This window comes from Miscanthus floridulus, chromosome 2 (assembly GCF_019320115.1).
Source record: "Miscanthus floridulus cultivar M001 chromosome 2, ASM1932011v1, whole genome shotgun sequence".
Lineage (NCBI taxonomy): Eukaryota > Viridiplantae > Streptophyta > Magnoliopsida > Poales > Poaceae > Miscanthus > Miscanthus floridulus.
In genome coordinates, this window is record NC_089581.1 from 110,491,480 (window position 1) to 110,498,979 (window position 7,500).

The 7,500-nt window shown below is 47.6% G+C and overlaps 2 long non-coding RNA genes across 5 annotated transcripts; one reads left to right on the plus strand and one right to left on the minus strand.

Annotated features, from left to right (window-relative positions):
- Nucleotides 1–1,316: 1,316 nt before the first annotated feature.
- On the plus strand, nt 1,317–3,304 carry LOC136527790 (uncharacterized). Of its 3 annotated transcripts, none has more exons than XR_010776923.1 (3): nt 1,317–1,831; nt 2,272–2,706; nt 2,791–3,304. It is a non-coding gene; the product is annotated as an uncharacterized lncRNA (long non-coding RNA). The 3 variants fall into 3 exon arrangements; XR_010776924.1 differs by having other exon boundaries at nt 1,318–1,831; nt 2,278–2,706; XR_010776925.1 differs by having other exon boundaries at nt 1,320–1,831; nt 2,305–2,706.
- A 148-nt stretch (nt 3,305–3,452) lies between these two features.
- On the minus strand, nt 3,453–6,330 carry LOC136527801 (uncharacterized). 2 transcript variants are annotated; one of them, XR_010776927.1, is made up of 5 exons: nt 6,191–6,330; nt 5,848–5,922; nt 5,470–5,742; nt 4,180–5,119; nt 3,453–4,090 (listed from the first exon to the last, which is right to left on the minus strand). It is a non-coding gene; the product is annotated as an uncharacterized lncRNA (long non-coding RNA). The 2 variants fall into 2 exon arrangements; XR_010776926.1 differs by having other exon boundaries at nt 5,824–5,922.
- Nucleotides 6,331–7,500: the final 1,170 nt, after the last annotated feature.

The window sequence follows — 7,500 nt, forward strand, 5'->3', positions numbered from 1 at the left end:
GAGTCTGCAGTGCGGTCCATGGAGTCGCGCAGTGGAGAAAACCAAAGTTGGATTGGATTGCTTCTTGATTCAGCACTCAGGCCGGCCAAGCACCTCTACGGCATCACACAAGCAAGATTACTGTAGGCGGCGACGTCCGTGGCTGTGGATTCACGACGTCGACGTCGGCCAGCGCCTCGGCGATCCTGTGGTGGTGGGCGGGCGAGAGTTACAGCACTGTTCCACCCGTTCTTTTCCAAGACGATGATGCCCACACTTGCTAGCTACTAGTAGCTTTCACCAAGGTCCACAATTTCTTCTAACTGTATGCAGTGCAGTCAAGTCGTGAGATCCTCAGTAGCCAGCCAGCTCGATCTTTATTCCCCTGTGTTGTCTGAGCTGCAAGTATTTGCATCCACAAATCTCCCAGTGGCAAGGTAGCTACATCCACGTCGTTTTCAGCGCGGCGTTGTGTGAACCATATCGAAAGAAGAGCAGGGCCAAGGTCAGGCAGCTAGGCTAGCTGCTCCGACTTTTCCGGGCCCCCTGTGCGTGGTACGTGTACCGAAGCGAGCGAGGCAGCGACGCAACGAACTGCCCCCTGGCCTCTGGTGGCCAATCTGCGGTGCACGTCCACCAGGCCCTCGCATCCCCCGACCCGGGGCAAGGCAAAAGCAAAGCAAGCGCACATTCGCCTTTGGCGCCGGGGACAGCGGCGAGGCTAGTACTACAATTACAAGCAGGGGCCCGCGCCGGCTCCAGCAACAGAGAGGAGATCGGAGAGAGGCGGCCCCGCGGCCCGCCCGATGCCACACACCACCGACACCGGCACCGACACCGACACCGACACCGCATCGCATCGCATCGCATCGCATCAAGAGCGAGCCCATGCCGTGCCGGTCCTGCGGCGAGGGTGCGCGGGGAGCACGCGCGCGCACGTGGGGTGGGCCGGACCAGTTACCTGGTCCGTGTCGCGCCAGCGCCGCGCATTGCCGCTGATCGAAAGGAGGACGCCTGCAGTGCAGGTTAGCTAGTGAATTGACACGTGTCGCTCTTTCAACTCTGTCGTCCTGTGATGGGAACACCACGCTAGCTGTACTCGCCCTCTTTTCTGGTCTTGTGGATCGGAGATCGGGAGATCCCTTTCCTGCCCTGAGAAGGCCAGGCCACTGCTCGTTCAAAGCATGAAGTTAAACCAGTTTGATCCACCGGTGGTTGAATGCCACTGGTATATTGACATCACTTGGCATGCTCCAGGGCGGCCGGCCGGAGCAACAGCCCACGGCTAATACGTAGGTCCCTCCGTCCTAGTATACGGGTCGTCCAAGCATTCAAAAAAAAAAATGTATCAGAATGGATGTCGTTTTAGCGTGGGTCCCACCCTACAGCCAGAGTACAACACCCGTCCATCCGTCACCCCTGTCGTCCACTACCGAATAGAAAAAAAAAAGTGGAGGAGGCTTATCCTTTCACTCCCTCCGTTCCCTCCCTCCCATGGCGTTCGTGGTCTCTCCCCAGTCCGAGAGCCGTGGCGGCCTGCTGCTCTGCCTTCCCGTCCACCGGTCTTGCGCCACCCACCAGATTGAGGCCTCGCAGTTGAAGAACAAGGGCGACGGAGTGGGCGCAGATCGGCTAGACGTAGAGGCGGGGCCCATCTCATCGGCCGTCGCTTTCCCCCTCGCATCCTTCAGCGCAACGGTGCACGGGTCAAGCGGGCTGCCCAGGTGCCGGCAGGTGCGGCGGCGGCCCCCGTGTCCTCGACGCCCGTCGCCTTCTCCAGATCGCAACTTCCGCCGGCGTGTGTGCTACTCTGGCCACGGTGCACGACAGGGGCCAAGGGCCAAGGGCCAAGGTGAGGTTCTTCTATTCTGAACTGTCCGTCTGTTTTTTAATATTTTTTTTTTCCATTCAGTTTCATTGGCCGGCAAGAATATGGTAATTTGAGCTCTACATTGAAACCCAATAAGGACCGACATCAATTATTTTTCTTCAATTTTCCATTCCGTTCGCTTTCTGCAACCATCATAGCTGCTGCATCGAGTGCATGTGCATGTCTGCGTGTAGCGCAATCTCACAAAGAGATACTACAATCATTGGCAGTACTGGCATGTATTTATTATTAGATGATGCTAGTTTGGTCCCAAATTTAAGTCTGAACTTCTTTGTTAACGTCATGTTCCATTCACCAAAAACAAATAGATAAATAAATTAATTAAATTGCAACGATTAATATATATATCCATTGCTACTCGTATATAGTAAGACCCTGTAACATATACTACTACGATTTAGGAACAGGTTTTCAAGGCGCTCGATGGATGGCAGGTGGTGGCGCTCGGTTGATGGCAGGCAGCGGTGGTAGAGGCCTGCACGGGAGTGGCCGGTTCCTCCAGAGATTGCGGATGCGACACGCCTTGGGGATCCATTCGAAAGGTCTATTGCGGTCCTTCAAACCGATGCTTGGCCGGGATCGTCGCCGCGGAACTTAGGTGGGGATAAGAAGCTCAACTGCATCGCCATAGAAGGCTAGGATTTTGCTCAGGATACGCAGGAAGAGGGTGCGGATCGTTTCGAGTTGATCCCTGATTCAGATGAGGAAGGCCCCCAACAGGTTTCATCCTTTGTTGCCGAGGACGATGAGTTTGTGCCTGAAACAGAACCACAGGATATGCCTGTGGTGAAGCACATTGGCAAGCAGGGTGTCACAAAAACTCGTGGGCGTTTGCGGTAAGGCGAAGGCATCTAATTGCTACTATTGGTATTTTTAGATTGTCACTGTAACTTGATCATCTTTGTTTACGTCCTGTGCAGTACCATGTTCCATGAATGGCGCAAGGTTCTGTTGGAGAGTGATAAGGCATGCACAAGCCAGATTAGAACCAGCAAGAAAAACATATGCACAAGGTACATTGCAAGCATCAAGAAAAAGGATGATAAGAATGACGCCAAGGACGATAACGAGCATAAGGCCAGCTTCTCTGATATAGAGACAGACGACGAGGCTACACCAATCAATATGTGGGAGGCAAGAGATAAGGAGAACTAAGACCATGAACGACCATGATAACTAAACAACTGCTCACTTCCTTATACATGTATGGGATAGGTGCATGCTTTAGTTGTGGATAATGTAGTAGTTGTCACTAGTATTTCATCAAATGGTGCTGCTGTTGAGCATGTAGTGCTCTCTTCTTTTGTCCATGCCCTTCCTTGTATATGTAGGGGATAGGTGCATGCTGTAGTTTCGGATATTGTAGTAGTTCTGACTACTGTAAATGGTACTGCTGTTTCACTAAGTATAAATGGGAAGATGGTACTAGTAGAATTACTATGTAACACTAGCTAGACAAACATATATATCTAGTTGTGTTCCATGCCTAAAGCGTTGTTTATATATACAACTGTTACATAAACATATATACAACTGCTACATAAACATATCCCTTAGTTGCTGCAAAACTCAAAAGCTAGACAAACAACTCCCTTAGTTGCTGCAGAACTCAAAAGCTAGACAACCAACTTCATTAGTTGTTCAACAACTCAATTGCCTTCTCAACTATCTCCCTGTCACAACTAAGAGATTCCGGAAGCATGCCTACTGCCTCTAGGCTCTCCTTATTCATGTGGGGGATCTTGTACCTATTCCCTCCATTATCTTTCATAACTTCAATCATGCATCCTTGTAGCATGAGGAATATCCTATTCAGAATGACAGGGTTGTAGTTTTGATACTCATTTTCCACATTTGCGATGAGTTCATCCATGTTTCTAGATGTCGTTCTATCTGTCAATGACTGAAGAGAAGCAAAGAAACCAAGGTCTAGGCAATTCATGTTAGGTGAATTAGCAGGTTGGTTCATTAGGCGTATATCAAGGCCGGTATTGGCAACTGCTGCTAGCAAACTCTGCATCATCGGCGTGTACATGAGAAGGAGCATTGTCCTAGTTGTATCCAAATTGTCTCGTGGGCATCTTCTCGAGGTCAACAAGCTTTTATAGCTGGTAGAAGTTTTGTGATCATATAAGATCTCATTGTTTGTCTATCAACCTTCATTGTCTTTGTGATAGGTGTGCCCCTTGGCCTATTGCCACTTCTTCTTTGTGCTGGTTCCTAAAATTATGAAGATGAGTATGACAAATAAATATAAATACTAATTCTTTTGTAGCGAAGCAAGAATATAACATGACGAAGATTGCTACCTCACGGACAAAAGGCCATACGCCTAACTTGCCATCAAAATAAAATCTCCCTTCAGCATCAAACCTAGGTTGTGTAACACCAGAATAAAACATGACTTTGTGAATCACATTCTTGTTCTGCACTGTCCTGTGTGGGTCTTCTTCGTCTGGATGCATGTACATAGTCTTAGTCTTCCTTGTCCCATTGAACCACTTCTCATCTGTGTGGATAATATTTTTCATGATTCTGGACTTTGGGATTATTTGGCAGTGTACTTGGGTCTAGCATAGTGACACACCACCTCAGCCTATCCTTTTTATTTTCTTCCTTCAAATAGGGCTTCAGTGAGTTGGAGTGTCGGTGTAGCAATCCTTCTTTGAACGACCTATGTAGAGTGCTTTTATTGACACCCAGAGCATTTGCTAGTGACCTTGTAGTACCCCCTTATGTTTAAGGGAATATCTGGAACTGTAGAGAGGTCCACTTCAATTTTTAGGCCGCAATTCTTAGGTTTCAAACCATTGAAATTTATTGGTATGCTCTGTGCCCAATATTTTTTTGCTCTCTGCCATACACGTTGGACTGTACGTATATGGACATTGTACTTCGCTGCAATAATAGTTGTACTATTCCTTTTCAATCTTTCATTGTTACTTGTCCAAAGCAGATCTTCAAATATGTCTCGTCTTTGTCTATCGGTTATTTCCTTCTTCCTATATGGAGCCTTATCATGATGTGGTTGGTCATCATCTTCATCGTTGTGTGGTTGCTCATCCTCTTTCATCATCATGTGCTTGATCATCCTCTTCCTCACCATGTGTTTGCTGATCCTGTCCATCATCTGAGTCCGACAACTCCTCTTCATCAAAAGCAACATCAACAACATTGGAGTATATGCCAAACTCCTCTATGAGATCCTCCAAGGCATCTTGTGCATCATGCAAGGCTCTATGCCACCGTCTACAGAAAAAATGTATGTTTCTTCTATATTGTCAATGCATACAGTAACAACTTTTGATGCATGGTTACTATTATGGTGGGAAAGGTGTACCACCATCGTAACAAGAAGAGTGGCTAAGGTAGTTGGGTGAGGGCTTGCACCAGAGTGCGGCAACCAGGGCCAGGCGTGGGAGCTGGGTTGGGCTCTAGCCGGTTCAATAGGAGATTAGTTATAAAGAGAGCTATTTTAGTTGGAGTTTGTTAAGTCAAGTTTGTTAGCCCTTAGATTTAGGAGAGGTTTGTTATTGGGTTGGTATAAGTGTCAAACAATCAAAAGGAATAAAGATCAGCCTGGGATTGAGTTATCTCACCTTGGGCCCTCGGGCGTTACTGTTCACGGTCATCTGTTGTCACCCAGTTCCAGCCAGGTGCCGAACACGACGCCGCCAGTTCACCGCTGAGGTTTCAAGCCCTGGCCTTCCATCTCCCACTCCTACGCCCTCAGATCCATAAGCTCCAATAGTTACTAATAAAGTTACTCACCTGGATGCAGGTTTTGTTGTTGTTGTTCATGATAATGATCATTTAAATCAAATGGATGGGCAAGTTCTCCTCCATGTTGATGATCATTTAAATCAAATGGCCTATATTTACATGGATAAAAATATAACTGATCAGTTTAAATTTAGAAATCTTTTCATGTAGAAATTTTGTTTGTAACAAACCTTTGTATTAATTGAAGTAATCACCTCTCAGCAGGCTTTCTTGTTCTCCATACTGATGATGGTCGTTGGAATCACAGGGATGACAATAATTCTGAGATGCTACACAAGAGTTTTAGGTGAGATACATAAACACTTTAAAATGTTGCATGGTACTTCAACCAGGAAAAAATGACATCTGTTACTTGATTCAGCAATCATAATTTTAGGGCAAAAATGAAAACAGCACACAATAATTTTAGGAGAGGAGAGAGAGAGAGATTTAGAACTATGGCACTGTTTTTTTTGGAGACAATGAAAATAGCACACATATCTTGGGAGAAAGTAGAGAGAGAAATAGAACCGGTACAATAATCTTTTGAATACATACTGTGTGCTTAGCTTGATGAAATGCTTCTTCATCAGTTTCATGAAGATTAAGGCCAAAGTGATGTCCTATACTGGTGGCTCCTCCATGGACTTTGACATCCTGATCTGCTGCTTGGTGAAAGAGGCAAGGTAAAGCTTCTGGTTCCCCATCTTCACCTGCAGCCACTACATCTTGTAAGGGACCATCATCTTCTTCTTAAGCAGGTTTGTTGTTGAGATCAGGTAACTCCTCTTCTCCCTCTGGTGGTGCGTTCAAGTCTGATATGGCCATGGATGAGGAATGGTTCAACTGAGGATGGCAAAGCTGTGGCTGTTAGCATTTATGGACCCTTGGATTAGAAAAATGGACGCCTGGAGCTGTTGTTTGAATTTTTTTTTTTGTTTTGGCAAGTGTATGAGCCGATATTTTTGGCGCGCGGTATCTTATGTGTCCATGAAAAATTCAGTTCTTAGTGGGTGGTGCACCCTGAAAACATGAAAAGTTGTGTACTGAATCATTTGTTTATGCAAAAAATACTTGTGAGTGGGAAGGAGTACCAAGGAGCTCATTAATGAGCATGTCATCTCAATAAATAGTAGTTTCATGATTTCTTGTAGAGCTACTGAGGTCTTTTACCATTATCGTTAGTCTCTCTATAACTCCTAAAACGACATGTATACTGCCACGGAGGGAGCAGTTGTTAGCATCCAGCTGCAGTACTGAACACGCTCCACACGTGTTACCGCTGCCACAAGTAAACGGGACAAGGTTACCACAGCCACTAGCTTATCCATCGACCGATCAAATCCGAACAACCAACCCCTTTGGACACAGGTGCGCCGACCTGTACGCTCCTCGTTCACTCGCTTATCGACCCTACAGTACCTAGGAATTGACTCGGCACATGTTTGGAGTTCTACCGCCAGCCACGAGCTAATCAAACGTTTTCTCATCGCTCTCGTTCACCGCACGCGGCCGGCCGGCTGGGATCGGCAACTAACGAGCGGCGACCGGGGCGGCACGCGGGTGCGCGCTTGCGGCGTCGTACGGGCCAAACACCGCGGCCAAGAGCGACGCCTCGCTCCCCGCGAACCACGCGCTCCTCGCTCCAGAGTCCAGAGCTGAGCTCGCCTGGGCAGCGGACGAAACGATCGATCCAACGGCGCGCGCGGCTCGGCGTCGGCATGGGCACGTGAACGCACTGTGGCGCTAGTTGCATCACGAACAAAGCGCGCCGAGATGGACGAACAGATCGGATGCATTGCACTTGCAAGGCTATGTTCCCACGCACGCCGAACAGATTACGGATGCATTGCACTTGCAAGGCTATG